This window comes from Balaenoptera borealis, assembly GCF_965194805.1.
Source record: "Balaenoptera borealis genome assembly, chromosome: 1".
NCBI lineage: Eukaryota > Metazoa > Chordata > Mammalia > Artiodactyla > Balaenopteridae > Balaenoptera > Balaenoptera borealis.
In genome coordinates this window covers 65,914,212-65,928,139 of record NC_138860.1, presented here as the reverse complement: position 1 = coordinate 65,928,139, position 13,928 = coordinate 65,914,212, and the positions used below count along the sequence as shown (strand labels likewise).

At 55.9% G+C, this 13,928-nt stretch overlaps 1 protein-coding gene and 1 pseudogene across 2 annotated transcripts in view; both read left to right on the top strand.

Annotated features, from left to right (window-relative positions):
* The window catches only part of LOC309613809 (uncharacterized protein), a 335,392-nt gene that overhangs the window by 228,282 nt on the left and 93,182 nt on the right, over window positions 1–13,928 (top strand). The gene's annotated exons all lie outside the window — the stretch shown is intronic.
* On the top strand, window positions 309–3,160 carry LOC309606763 (thimet oligopeptidase-like; annotated as a pseudogene). Its single transcript has 7 exons — window positions 309–450; window positions 651–1,026; window positions 1,106–1,391; window positions 1,730–1,781; window positions 1,888–2,016; window positions 2,653–2,791; window positions 3,005–3,160. The product of its transcript is annotated as a thimet oligopeptidase-like (transcript).

Below are 13,928 nucleotides of genomic sequence, written 5' to 3'. Positions count from 1 at the left end.
CCAAGTTTGTATTGTTGAGCCCGGGGAGGCCCCTGGGTGGCTCCTGGAGAGCCTGGTCACATTTCTTCCTGCCCTTGGCCTTAGAGCTCATCATGGTTCACGCCGTTTCTGGTTCCAAAAGGACCTGTGTTCATAAAGACCACATGTTAGGACAGCACCAAAGTGTCTAGAAATCCAGGCCAGGAGGAGGAGGGAGGGGGTTTGGCTGTGCCCGCCAGTGGCCTGAGAGCCCTCCCACCCACAGAGACCTGGCCCGGGGCCTGTGGGGAGGGCGTGGCCCACGGTCCCCAGCGCTGGCTGTCTCTGGGTTCCAGGAGAACTGCGCGATCCTCGGGGAGCTGGTAAGGCTGCAGGCTCAGAAGTCCCGCCTGCTGGGATTCAGCACGCGTGCCGACTCTGTGCTGGAGATGAACATGGCCAAGACCAGCCAGGTGGTGGCCACTTTCCTAGGTAACCCCGCCTCCCCGAGTCCCAGTGGGGACGGGGGTCAGGTGGACCTTGACTGGACGTGGTGCTGCCTGAGACCCCACTGTGTCAGCCCTTGGGGGTCGCCTTCCCCAACCCTTCATTCTGCCTCGAGGGGCGTGGGGTGGGGGGCGGCTGGGCGGCTGCCACAGGGACATAGCTGAGCCTCTCCCCTCCGCCCGCAGATGAGCTGGCCCAGAAGCTGAAGCCCCTCGGGGAGCAGGAGCGGCCGTGATCCTGGAGCTAAAGAAGGCTGAGTGCCAGAGGCGGGGCCTGCACTTTGACGGGCCCATCAACGTCTAGGACCTGCGCTACTACATGAACCAGGGGGAGGAGACGCGCTACCACGTGGACCAGTACCTGCTCAATGAGTCCTTCCCCATGCAGGTGGTCACGCGCGGGCGGCTGGGCATCTCCCAGGAGCTGCTGGGGCTGACCTTCGACCTGGAGGAAGGCGCCAACATGCGTCACGAAGATGAAGATGTGAGGCTCTACACGGTCCGGGACGCGGCCTCGGGCAAGGTCATCCATCAGCAAGTTCTACCTGGACCTCTACCCTCGGTGCATGCGTGGGGGAACCTGTTGGCCGTGGGCCGGGGCTCCTCTGTGGTAGCGGGGCCTCACCCGCGTCCCTCCCCAGGGAAGGGAAGTCCGGGCACATGGCCTGCTTTGGCCTGCAGCCGGGCTGCCTGCAGCAGGACGGGAGGCGCCAGATTGCCATCGCGGCCATGGTGGCCAACTTCACCAAGCCTACGCCCAACCCGCCCTCCCTGTTCCAGCATGATGAGCTGGAGACCTACTTCCATGAGTTCTGGCAAGCGATGCACCAGCTCCGCTCCCAGGAGGGTGCGGGCGAGGGGCTGAAGGCAGGGGGCGGGGAGGGCCCGGGCTCTCCCGTGGTCCTCAGGCAGGCCCTCGCCACGGGATTCTTCCGCTGATGTCACCCCGCACGAGGAGACGCCCTCGGTGTCAGTTTCCATCATCAAACCCCACGCACTGGGCGCGTAAACAACGGAAGTGGATGTCCTCGAGACTCTGGAGGCTGGAAGTCCCAGATCAAGGAGTCAGGACTGGTTCCCTGCAATGTTAAATACAGGTATTCAAGAGTTGCCTTTAAAAAAGACAAAATAGAAGAAAGGAACGTTGCATGCAAGGCTGGTGACAGGCGGTGATGAGAACCAGAGGTTAGGCTCTGGGGCCGGGAGCACCACGCCCTGTGAGGCCCTGGGGCTGCTGCCAGTCTCGGCGGGGCACGAGCAGCGCCGTCCCCCAGGAGCTGCTGGACAAGCTCATCAAGTCCCGGCTGGCCAACCCCCGTGCGGCCGGGCCGAGGGAAAGGAAAGGGGCTCCCGGACCGCCCGGCTGGAAAGCGCGGCCTGGACACAGTGCCAGCGCCCCCGTCTCCTTCCTCCCGCCCTCCAGGCCTCTTCAACCTGCGCCAGATCGTCCTGGCCAAGGTGGACCAGGCCCTGCACACGCAGACGCCCTCGGACCCGGCCTAGGACAATGCCCGCCTCTGCCAGGAGATCCTCGGGGTCCCAGCCACGCCAGGTAGCCAAGCGCACGCCGGGCCCACCTTAGCGGTCGGTTGGCGGCTACTGCCCAGGTCAAGAGGATCCTCTGGTGGTGTGTGAAGGGGGACCGACTGACGGGCTCTGGTCGAGGCTCGCTGACCTCTGGCCTCTTCCTGCCTGGGTTGCTGGGCTGGTCCCTCCAGCTGTGGCCCGCGGAGTCCGAGGGTGGGCTGGGCGTATCTGCACGTGCTTTCTGGAGAGCCTGGAAGAGGCAGGAGAGGGCTTCATACCCCGGACGGAACGCGTCGACGAGGTTTGCCCGAGCGTGTCGGTGCGGAGATGCAGTTCACTCCCTCGTGAGCGCTTTAACCCGCGCTCTCCCCATGCTGGAGGGCGAGCCCTGACTCATCCCTCGGAGCCTCGGGCAGCTGTCCCTGTAAGAGGCTTAGGGGTGAACCCTCGTGAGCTTCAGCAGAAAGTCGGCAAAGATTGATTTGTGTCCCTCCACTGAGTTGCCCGCAAGGTCCCCGTTTTCTAGAAGTGTTGGGCCAATACTCCCTCTAGTGGCAGGGGACTCAGACAGGGCTGCTTTGAGGCCCCAAGCTCTGGGCTCTGGGGAAGGGGCACGGAGCGGCCAGGGGGCCGGGCAGGAGCCTCTCCGCGTGTGTCCCAGGGACCCACCTGCCTGCGACCTTCGGCCACCTGGCAGGAAGCTACGACGCCCAGTCCTATGGCTACCTGTGCAGCGAGGTGTACTCCGCGGACACGGTCCACACACTCGTTTCAAGCAGGAGGGCATCCTGAGTGGCAAGGTGAGAGGCCGGCCTGCCGTGCAGACCAACACAGAGGTCCTTGGCCTGGGCCTAGATGCTTGTGCCGCCCGCCTGGGCCTGCCAGGCTCTGAGGGCCCTGCCCAGAACCCCCTGCTCCCCTGCCCTTTGTTGAGTCACAGCAGAGGTGGCCACACCCACACCCTCCGTGAAGTGGGTGCTCCACCCTCCTGCAGCCCCGCCCCCTCTCCTCAGGTTGCCATGGACTACAGAAGCTGCATTCTGAGGCCAGGGGGCTCCGAGGATGCCAAGGGCATGGTGAAGCTCTTCCTGGGTTGTGACCCCATGCAGGACGCCTTCCTCCTGAGCAAAGGGCTGCAGGTTGAGGGCTGCAAGCCGCCGGCCTGCTGACGGCACGGGGTTTTGCCCCCCCGGGCGGGCCGGGTGCCTTAGCGCCCCGTCGGGGCGGGGGAGGGGCCGTGTGTCCTCCCAGCCCCCGAGTCCCCGGCGGCCGGCCTAGGCCAAAAGTCTCCACCTGGAAGTGTCTGGAAAGCCTGGCATCAAGGCTCCCCCTTGTTGCACTAATGCAATCCCTTCCTGGGGAGCTTTCCTGGTAACAAAACGGTTCTTTGAAAACGCAGCCATTAATAAAAAAGACTCTACTCCTGGTCTCTGCCTGCCGTCCCTTCCACCACAGGAGTGGCATGGGGGCCGTCACACTGGGGGGAGTTCTGACCTTGGTCGGGGATCAGCCCTGGGGCCGTGGTGACGCGTCTGGGTCACTGGGAGACGGCTGAGCTGTGGGGTGAGTTCAGACGGGGATGGTGCCCCGCACCCCGACCGGGCAGGCTCTCCAGTGAGGGGGTGTCAGTTTCCTGCCGGCCTCTCGCCCGTCACTGTTTGGCATCTCGGGGGCTGTGACTGGCTGGAGCTGGTTCTGGCGGTGGGCACAGCTGCGGGAAGCCCGGCTGTGGCTGTCCCTGTCCCCGTGTCCTGTCCTCCTGCTCACGGCCGGCTGGCTGGCTCCCTCTGGTCATCGGCAGCTGCTGAAGTCTGGACCACAGCAAGGGGCCGCCTTCCTGGGTCCTAGCAATTCTTCCCAAAGGCCTTAGGGATGTGTTTTGGTGGCAGTAGGAATTCAGAGAGGGTGCTGCACCACTGGAGCGGTAGGGTGGCTCTGATCCGTCCCGTGTGTCCTTCCCTGGCCTTTGAGCTCCTTGGGAGCCCTGCCTCCACAAAGGACGCCAGGCAGCGGAACGAGGGCGCGGGCGGCGCCCCGACCTTCTCCCCGTGGCCCAGGCGGGCAGGCCGTGCCACGCTCTGTCCTCCCCTCAGCCTGCCCGCCCGTTCTGTTGTTATTTTACCGAAGAGGACACAGACATTCAGAGAGGCTAGGGTCCATGCCTGAGGTCTCATATCCAGTAAGTGTCAGAGCCGGGGTTTGAACCCAGACAGCCTGTCCCGGAGACCGCGCCCTAACCTCTACACAAACCACCTCCTGGTTCCCTTTATTAGCACAAGACTCATTTCCCTGACAAGCCCAGGCCCCATAAAGGCAACCCTGCCTCCCCCACGTGACCAGCCCTTGCCAACTACTCACCCCAGTGGCAGAGGGACGAGCCACACAGGGGACCCGCCCATCTTGGCCATGGGGACACAGACACCCACTCACACCCAGAAGGACCTCCTCTTTACCTTAGGCCACACGCCCATGCCGAAGGAGCTGCTGTCTGCCAGCTGGTGCAGGTACAGTTCTGTCCTGGAAACAGAGAAGGGACCAGAAGTAAGGGAGGACCCACCCACACCAGTGGCCTGGCAGGGCAGGTGGGCATCATGGCACGGGGCTCCACAGAGTGCCCCAGGTGGCCCCGGGGTCTGCCTCAGGCCCTGGCCCTGCCTCCCGAATATTCCTCACTTGCTGCCCTCAGTGGGCCCTTCTTAAGTGAAGGCCTTCCAGAAGCTTCCTTACTCCTCAGTTACCCTGCTCTGAAAACTGGGAGTTTCCTCCCTAATCTGCCCTCTCTCCAAAGGGTAAGGTGCCCCTCTGGCCTTAGCCAAGAGGCTCAGGACAGGTTGGGCCTGCCCTTCAGACGGGGGTGGAAGGCAGGAGACAAATGATGGGGGACGCAGAGGCAAATTGAAAATTATCACCCCTCGCCTGGGGTGAGCACTCCCTGGAGCTTCACTAGATAGAACCTTACTCATTCGTTCAACAGATGAGGAAACCAAGGCTCAGAGACAGGGAGCCACATGTCCAAGAATTCCCAGGAGTCAGCGAGGGGCAGAGATGACTCCCTGGGCCACCTCCCCCAGAAGGCCCTCCCAGATGAGTCTTGTGGCTTCTCTGCTGTTCCACCTGGTGCCTCCTCGCCCTGAGCTACCTCAGGTGCACCCAAGGCTCTCACAGAGTTTAGGAGCTTCTGGAAGATTTGGGGTCTGCTGTTCCTTGCCCACCTCCCACGCTGCTGTCAGAACCTGTACCAAAATGTCACCGTCACAGCAGACATCCACCACCACCCCCCAGCGTGTATAAAGAGCCATATGTGAATTATCTCACTTAATCCTGTAAGGTCAGCAGTCAAGGTACTATTTCCACTTTACAGAGGAAGAAACGGAGGTTCAGAGCAGGTGACACCTGGCCAGGTTCACCCAGCCCAGGAGCAGTACCAGGCAGCAAGAATCAGAGGCCAGATTCCTAACCACTGGGCTCCACTGCCTCTCACCTCTGGGCAGAGGCAGGGCTGGGGCCCTGGAGAGCGGAGGCCCTTTGTCTCACTGCCCTCGGCTGTCCCTGCTCAGCCCAGTCGCTCACCTGAGAGCCAGGTCCAATCCGGATAGCATCTGGGAGAAAACCTCGAAACTGCCTTCCCCTTCCAGCTGCCGGGCCACGTGGCTCTTCTCCAACAGCATCGTCTGCCAGGGGAGAGGACAGGCGCCGGTCAGCACGAGGCCCCGCTAGGCTGCCCGCACACCCCCACCAACCCCCAGGCCCACTCTTCGAGGCAGCACCTCAGGCCCCAACTTGGCTGGACGCCTCCAAATCAAAACGTGCCAGGCCTTTGTCTCACTGATTCAGCGTCCACGCAGGCAATCAACGAATGCAACGGGCTCATTCCGATGAAGGAATCCAAGGGTACTAACAATTAACCCAGAGCCGCCCTCCAACACACTCTTATGCAACCGAAGCCCTTAATAACTTGACCCACATGGTGATGCACGGTAGACTTTCAGGGCCGGGACAGAAAGGGATTTATCGTGCACCAGCGAGTCTGGGTATTCTCCTAGCTCCGCATACAAACAACCCTTCTAATAACCTAATCCTGTTTTCTGTTCAAACAGAATGTTGGCGGGGGCGTGGGGGGGGGGAGGGGAGGAGCCAGGTGATTTCAGAGAGAGGAACAAACAGGCCATGTGCCTGTCACACACGGGCTGCCGCAGAAGGCCAGCGAGCGCCTGTTTAATTTCAGCTTACGCTTTTAAGACCCAGCTAATGAGCGGCTGAATTATGTATCTACTCATGAATATTTCATCCCTGTGATACTCCGAGGCACAGACGAGCTGGCCTGCTCCGGGAGGAGATGTCTGGGCACTGAGTGAGGTGGGGAGGAGCTGGCCTTGGCCTGGGGAGCGATGACCATTTAGACACATTCCAGGGTCCCAGCTGGAGGCGTGGGCCCTGCTGAGTGGGGCTGAGGCTACTGCAGCCCCAAAGAGCCCCCTCTCCCTCCCATCCAGAGGCCTCACCTGGAGCTGGGCGGCCGTGACTCGGCCTGTGGCGTTCAAGTCCAGTGACATCACCATGGAGCACCGGGTGGCACGGCGGCTGTGGCCGGTGAACACGGAGCCAAAGGCCCGGAGGACAGTGAAGGTGGCTCGAATCTTCTCCACTGGTGGGGCACAGACAGGGCATCACCCGTGGCCCGGGTGCTGCCACCCCCACCTCTCACAGGACCCCATTCTGGCCCCAGGCCCCAGCAGGGGCCCCTCCACTCCCCCAACTCAGCTCTAAGCCACACCTCTTCCGCTGCTGGGCTGGCCCTGTGCTGCAAGCAGGGGCGCGGGGTGAGCAAGAGTGAGCCCAGAAGGGGAGATACACACACCTAGGATTGGTACGATCTGAGTGACAAGGGCTGCCCTAGGGCCTCCTGGGCCTGGTGGAGTCTAGGAGGAGGGCAGAGCATTAACATTCTTGGACCTGCTGTCGGGGAACGCCCATCACAGCCAGCTCAAAAAGCCCAGCAGTCCCAAGCTTTTTAACATAACTATTTAACAAGCACCCACTATGTGCTAGGCACCTGGATACAGCCTAGCCTGACTCCCACTCCCCCAACACACACTTTCAGCAGATCTACATTCTGGGAGGGCCTCTCCTTGCTGTATCCCCAGCTCCTCACAGGGCTCTAACCTGGGCCAGGTGCAGAACAGGTGATCAATAAAGCATTGGAATAAGCCCAGTGGAGAAGCAGGATAGTACAATGGTTAAACAAGCTTGAATATGGCCTCTCCCCGTTGTTAGTCACCTGATTTGGAGCGAATAAATTAACCCCCCTGTGCCTCAGATACCCCATCTATAAGATGGGGGTAATAATAGCACTTACTTACCTCATGTGGTTGCCACAAAGACTAAAAGCTTTAATAATGTAAAGTGCTCAGAACATGCTCCAAATGTGGTGGTGTTAGTATTGTTTGTTATTATTAGAAAAGCAATACTGCCTGGGCCATATATTCTCAGCAGGGGGAATACTGCCCCCAAGAGGGCAGAAACTGATTCTTGAGGATGGGGGCAGTTTTCCTTTCTTATGTATAGAATAGAGCACAGATACACACACACACACACACACACACGTCTGTGTGTGTCTGTATATATATACACACATACACACACACTGCATAAACAAATATATGGTGAATCTATGGCATTAACTTTTCACGGTGGGAGACGATTAGGAGAAAGAACAACTAAAAAGGCTCCTCAGAGGGGCAACAATACATTGAGGACACTGGCCCAGGGGTAACAGCTCTGGAGCCAAACTGTCTGTGTTTGAATCTCGGTGCTAGGATGTATGAGCTGTGTGGCCTTGGGCAAGCTGGTTAACCTCCCTGCGTTTTAATGGCCTCATCTATAAAATTCAAATAATAATAATGTCTACCTTATAGGGATGTTTTAAATAATAAATAAGTTAACCTGCTTGGAATAGAGCCTGGCGCGTAAGTCCTCAGCAAGCATTTACCACGATCCCCATCAATATTGTAATTATTATCACCAACTGACACTATTTTTTATTGAAGTATAGTTGATTTACAATGTTGAAACTCTTTCTTTAATGCCCAGCTCAAACATCATTTCCTCAAGGAAGCCCCCCGGCCCCTTCTCTGTGCTCCCTCCGCCTCTCCCCTCCCCAGCTCGGCCAGCAAGCGGTGCAGAGCACTGGAGTCTGGCACAGATGTGCAGCTGAGTCTCCCTTCCGGCTGTCAGAGCCTCCTTGTCTTTGTTTTTACTTATCGGGTCCTCTGCACAGTCCAGTGGGCTGTGCGCTGCACAAGGACACCACACCTAAGGGCACAGCATTTATATCAGATAGCCATAGGCCTGTATACTTATTAGGATGATGGCCCAGAACGTGGTGGTCAAGTGTTTGGTTCTAACAATGTCAATGCGTGACGACGGTTCCACATGTGGCAGTGAGTGTCTTAGGCAAGGAGTACCTGTTTCTAATTCACACAAAAGTACCCAACAGACTAGGGGTGGCCCTGCCCAGAAGCCAGCACAGGGTCTGCACACAGGTGCTCAGTGAACGCTAGCTGAGCAGATATAAGAAAGAGCCGCCCAGCACCCCCTCTGACTCTCCCTTCCCTTCCCCCACGCCACCGCCCCCACCACGTCCCAGCTGCACGTCACCTGGAGACCACTGTACCTGAGACCCTGCCATCCACACTGCCTGCCATCCCCACCAGGTGCTCCAGGACCTGCTCGCAGCAGGTGGTCTTGCCAGCACCGCTCTGGCCCAGGGCCACGATGCTCTGGTCCCTCTGCTGGCTCAGCAGAGCCCAGTACGCCCGCTGGGCCAGGGAGCCAACGTGGGCGGGTAGGCCATCCCAGCAGCTCCTGGGCACCTGCAGGAAGAGCGCCGGCATCAGCCTTCCCACCCGGCCGGGGCCCAGGGAGCACTCCACAATGCTCCAACCCGGCCTCAAGCCCAGATCCACGTCCATGCCTCCCATCCTACTCCAGCCTTGTCAGAGACGTCGTGCATTTTTCTGGGGAGAGCCCAGCCTGGAGATCTAGTCCTGCCACTGGCTCGCTGTGAGTCCTTGGGCAGCCTTGGACCCTGCTCTGAGCCTGGCCTCTTCTTCAGCCAATGAGAGGCTTGAACTAAAGCTGCATTAGCTCATGGGGCTCATCTCACTTGCTACACAAAGGACTGGATCGTACCTGTCTGAAATGAAGCAGGTGGATAAAATGGCTCAATTGATGAGTGACGTCTGCCATGGAAACAGAATGGGGCATGGGGGAATTGGCGGTACGTGTGCTATGTATTTGCTATAACAGATTTAGATACCGGAAGCCCCTTTGACTTCATTCATTCATCCATCCATACATTCATTCACTCAGTAAAAAAAAAAAAAAATTCATTGCGTGTCTACTACATAGCAGGCACTAACCCAGGCACTGGGGGCACAACACTACTCAAGGCGAATAAAGGAAATCTCTGCCAACCGTGAGGAGATATCATTATACACCTATTAAGATGGCTAAAAAACCGGTTTTTAATTTTTTTTGACACACTACCAAGTTCTGGTTAAGATGCAGAGCAAGTGGAATTCTCCCACAATGCTACACAATACAGCCACTCTGGAGAACAGCTTGGCAGCCTCTTTTACAGTGATACGTACACTCGTCATACAACTGAGCAACCCCACTCCTAGGTATTTACCCAAGAGAAATGGACATTTGTGTTCACCAAAAAACCCTCTGTCACTGGTTATATTGAGTAGGTATTCAAAATCATCAACAACCTAGAAACAACCCAAATGTCCCTCAACTAAAGAACTAAGATAACCAACCACCCTGGTTTTAGCACTGAAAGTCCCATGTCCCAGAAAAACCATTCCCTCCCACGGAAACCAGGACAACTGGTCCCCCTCCGAACAGATAAACAAAGCTGTGCAATAAAATACAATAGAATAAAAGAACTAACGGCTCACAGCTGCAACAATATGGGTGAATCTCAAATGCGCTGTGCATTGTGATAAGTGGAAGAAGCCGATTCCAAAGGTTACACGCAGTACAATCCCATTTATATGACTTTTCAGAAAAGGCACAACTAGGGAAAAGGGACAAAAGAACAGACTAGTGGCTGCCCAGGGCGGGACATGGGGGAGGGGATGACCACAAGGGTATGGAGAACTTTTGGGGGTGATGGGAACTGTCCTGTAATTGATGGCAGAGACAGTTTCACAACTATACGTGTTTGTCAAAAACTTACAGAAGTGAACACTAAAAAGGGTGACATTAACTGTATGTAAATTATACCTTAATAAACCTGACTTAAGACAAAAAAAGCCCTGCCTGTAGAGCTTGCTTTCCTTTGGGAGAAGACAGATGATAAAAAACCAACTAATTAAATTATACTCAACGGGAGTCATTTGAAAGCCATGAGCTTGGATGAGATCACCAAGGAAGTGGGCGTTTAAAGAGGGAGACAGAAGAGGTGTAGGGATGGGGCACCCAGACTTGGAGAGATCAGGGACCAGCAAAGGAGGCTGAGAGGGAGGGCCAGCGGGACAGAAGGAAAACCAGGAGAGCGGAATTCCTGAGCTGCGGAAGGGAGTGATGGCAGGAGGAGGGAAGGACCAGCCCCTGAAGTGCTGCTGAGGGTCAAGTCAGAGGAGGCCGGAGAATTGTCCACTGGGCTTGGCAGCATGGAGGTCACTGTGACCTTGACAAATGTCTGCTTAGCGTGGTTTTCAGGGAGAACGGAAGAGGGTGGTGGAGGTAGTGAGGGCAGTAGAAAGGCACCAAAGGGAGCAGGGAAACGGGCCTGGCTGGAGGAGGACCTTGGAAGCCCAGGATGCTAAGCGGGTGACAAGTGGGCTAGCATCCACCCTCCCAGTGGCTTGGCAGGACCAGGGGCACAAACTCCGGTGTGGCGGCCCTCCCCCTCCCCGAACCCCCAGCCTGGGGCTAAGGAGCACCCCCAGTGCACTGTTGGCCTTTCCTACCCCGAGGCCCCCAGGAACAGCAATGAGTCCCCATCCTGACACAAATCAAAAGGCTCACAGACCTACTAGAGAATGGACCTGAGGATACGGGGAGGGGGAAGGGTAAGATGTGACAAAGTGAGACAGTGGCATGGACATATATACACTATCAAACGTCAAACAGAGAGCTAGTGGGAAGCAGCCGCAGAGCACAGGGAGATCAGCTTGGTGCTTTGTGACCACCTAGAGGGGTGGGATAGGGAGGGTGGGAGGGAGGGAGATGCAAGAGGGAAGAGATATGGGAACATACGTATATGTATAACTGATTCACTTTGTTACACAGCAGAAACTAACACACCATTGTAAAGCAAGTATACTCCAATAAAGATGTTAAAATAAATAAATAAATAAAAAAGGCTCAGCAGGACCCCAAACCTGGCAAAGTAGGACAAGCCGCCACACTGGCTGGACACAGCCTAAGGGAACGCAGCGGGCAGGGGGTCCTGAGGTCCGAGCCTCGGAGCCACCTGCCGCTTTGGAAACATAAAGTTCAAGGGCCAGGCTATCCCAATCGTCAGCCTTCTCAGGCCTGCAGGGGAACAGGGAGGATTCTGCAGACCCAGGCCCCACAGTCACACACAGGTACCCCCTGCATGCTTGCACACGGGCATGCTCAAGGGCACACGCACCCAACAGCTGCAGAGGCCTCTGCACACAGGTGTGCCCATCTACACCCCACGCAGTCACAGCACACTCACCCCAAAAGAGGCCTGCACCCCCAGGCACGCACCCAGCTCCCAGCCACCCGGCAAGCCCAGACCCCCAGTGAGAGAGGCCCCCAGCCCTGCCTGGAGCCCTCCTAGCCCATCTTCAAGGAGGCCTCAGTCCCAGCCTCACCGCAGGTCTCTGCTCCCACCTGGTGGCCATTTGAGGAACCAGAGGGGACTCAGCCAAAGACAGAAGGAAGCTGTGGGTGTGGGAAGCAGCGTGACTTGAGGGGGACCCACGCCCACCGCAGGGTTACAGGGGCTTAGGGGGATCACGGGACTCAAGTTCCTCCTACCAGGTTGGGTCCCAATCCCCGCACTTTTAGGCTCTTTGACCCAGGCCGTGTAGCAGACGCCGCAATCGAGGACAGTCACGGTCGAGAGAACTGGGCTTGCGGAGAGACCTGTGACAAACACCCCTCCCAGGGGCCCCTAAGGAACCAGAGCAGGCTCTCGGGGCCTTGGGCTGCAGTAACAGAAGCACAGCCTGCCTGGCAACGGAGGGGAGAGTGCAGCGTCGCCCTTCCAGGCTAATGAGAACCTACTGTATAGCACAGGGAACTCTACTCAATGCTCTGTGGTGACCTAAATGGGAAGGAAATCCAAAAAAGAGGGGATATATGTATATGTATAGCTGATTCACTTTGCTGTACAGCAGAACTACGCTCAAATAAAATTAATTTTTTAAAAAAGGTGCCTTTTGTTATGTTAATGAGGTGACTTTTGGAAAGCCAAATATATATGAGATGACCAAATATATATATATATATATAATATTTTTTTTTCCTTTCTAGATTACCAGTTTATTATAAAAAGATCTAACTCAGGAACAGCCATATGGAAGAGACGCACAGGGCAAGGTATGGGGAAAGGGGTGCAAAGCTTCCATGCTGTCCCACCTGGCACCTCCCTGGGTACACCAATCCAGAAGCTCTCCAAACTCCATTCTTTTTTTTTTTTTTTTTTTAATAATTTTGAAGAACTTTTTTTAAAAATTATTTATTTATTTATTTATTTTAGTTGTGTTGGGTCTTCGTTTCTGTGCAAGGGCTTTCTCTAGTTGTGGCAAGCGGGGGCCACTCTTCATCGCGATGCGCGGGTCTCTCACCATCGCGGCCTCTCTTGTTGCGGAGCACAGGCTCCAGACGCGCAGGCTCAGCAGTTGTGGCTCACGGGCCCACTTGCTCCGTGTCATGTGGCATCTTCCCAGACCAGGGCTCGAGCCCGCGTCCCCTGCATTGGCAGGCAGACTCTCAACCACTGCGCCACCAGGGAAGCCCCAAACTCCATTCTTTTAATTTCACTGAAGCTTCGTTATGTAGACAGGATTAACTGATTCAACCTCAAGCCCCTCTCCCCTTCAAGGGGGTGGGGGGGAGGGTGGAAGAGACTGAAAGTTCCAATCCTCTAATTCTGGTTGGTTCCCCTGGCAACCAGCCCCTTCCTTAGGGGCTTTCCAAAAGTCACCTCATTAACACAAACTCAGGTGTGGTTGAAAGGGTTTTGTTATGAATATCAAAAGACACTCCTATCTGGAAATTCCACGGGGTTTAGAAGTTTTGTGCCAGGAATGAGGGACAAAGACCAAATATATATTTTATTATACCTACTGCCTAATACTAAATCTTACTGCTAATAAGGTAAGTACAATTAAAACGATAGTGAAATACCATTTTCACCTATCCAATTGGCCACATGGAAAAGTTTGATATTACTCTGTGTTGGTGAGGATACTGGGGAACAGGCAATCTCATACACTGCTAGTGCAAGTATGAAGGGCAGCATCTGCTGAAATTTTCAATGCATATTTCCTTTAATCCAGCAAGTCCACTTTTGTGGGCAATTCAGAACCCTCTCTAGAATAAGGGTCCGCAAATTTTTTTTTTTCCAAAAAGGGCGAAAATGTAAATATTTTAAGGTTTGGGCCACGTGGGAGATGGCCAAATATATATTTTTGGTCTGAATGACCAAATATGTATTTTTCTTCATAAATCACAATATTGCACCCAGCTCAATAAAAATCTCCAAATGCTTTGCACATCAGCTGGCTTTGACAAGTCTTCACCTCTCCCCCCACCCCCTTCCTCTCTCCCTAAATCATGCTCTGAGTGTTTCTTGAAGAAATAGAAAAATCTTGGCTCCTCCAGCACATTGCCTCTCCACTCTCCATATTTGTGGTTGCCTCACTGACCCAGGTTGGCCACACGTCC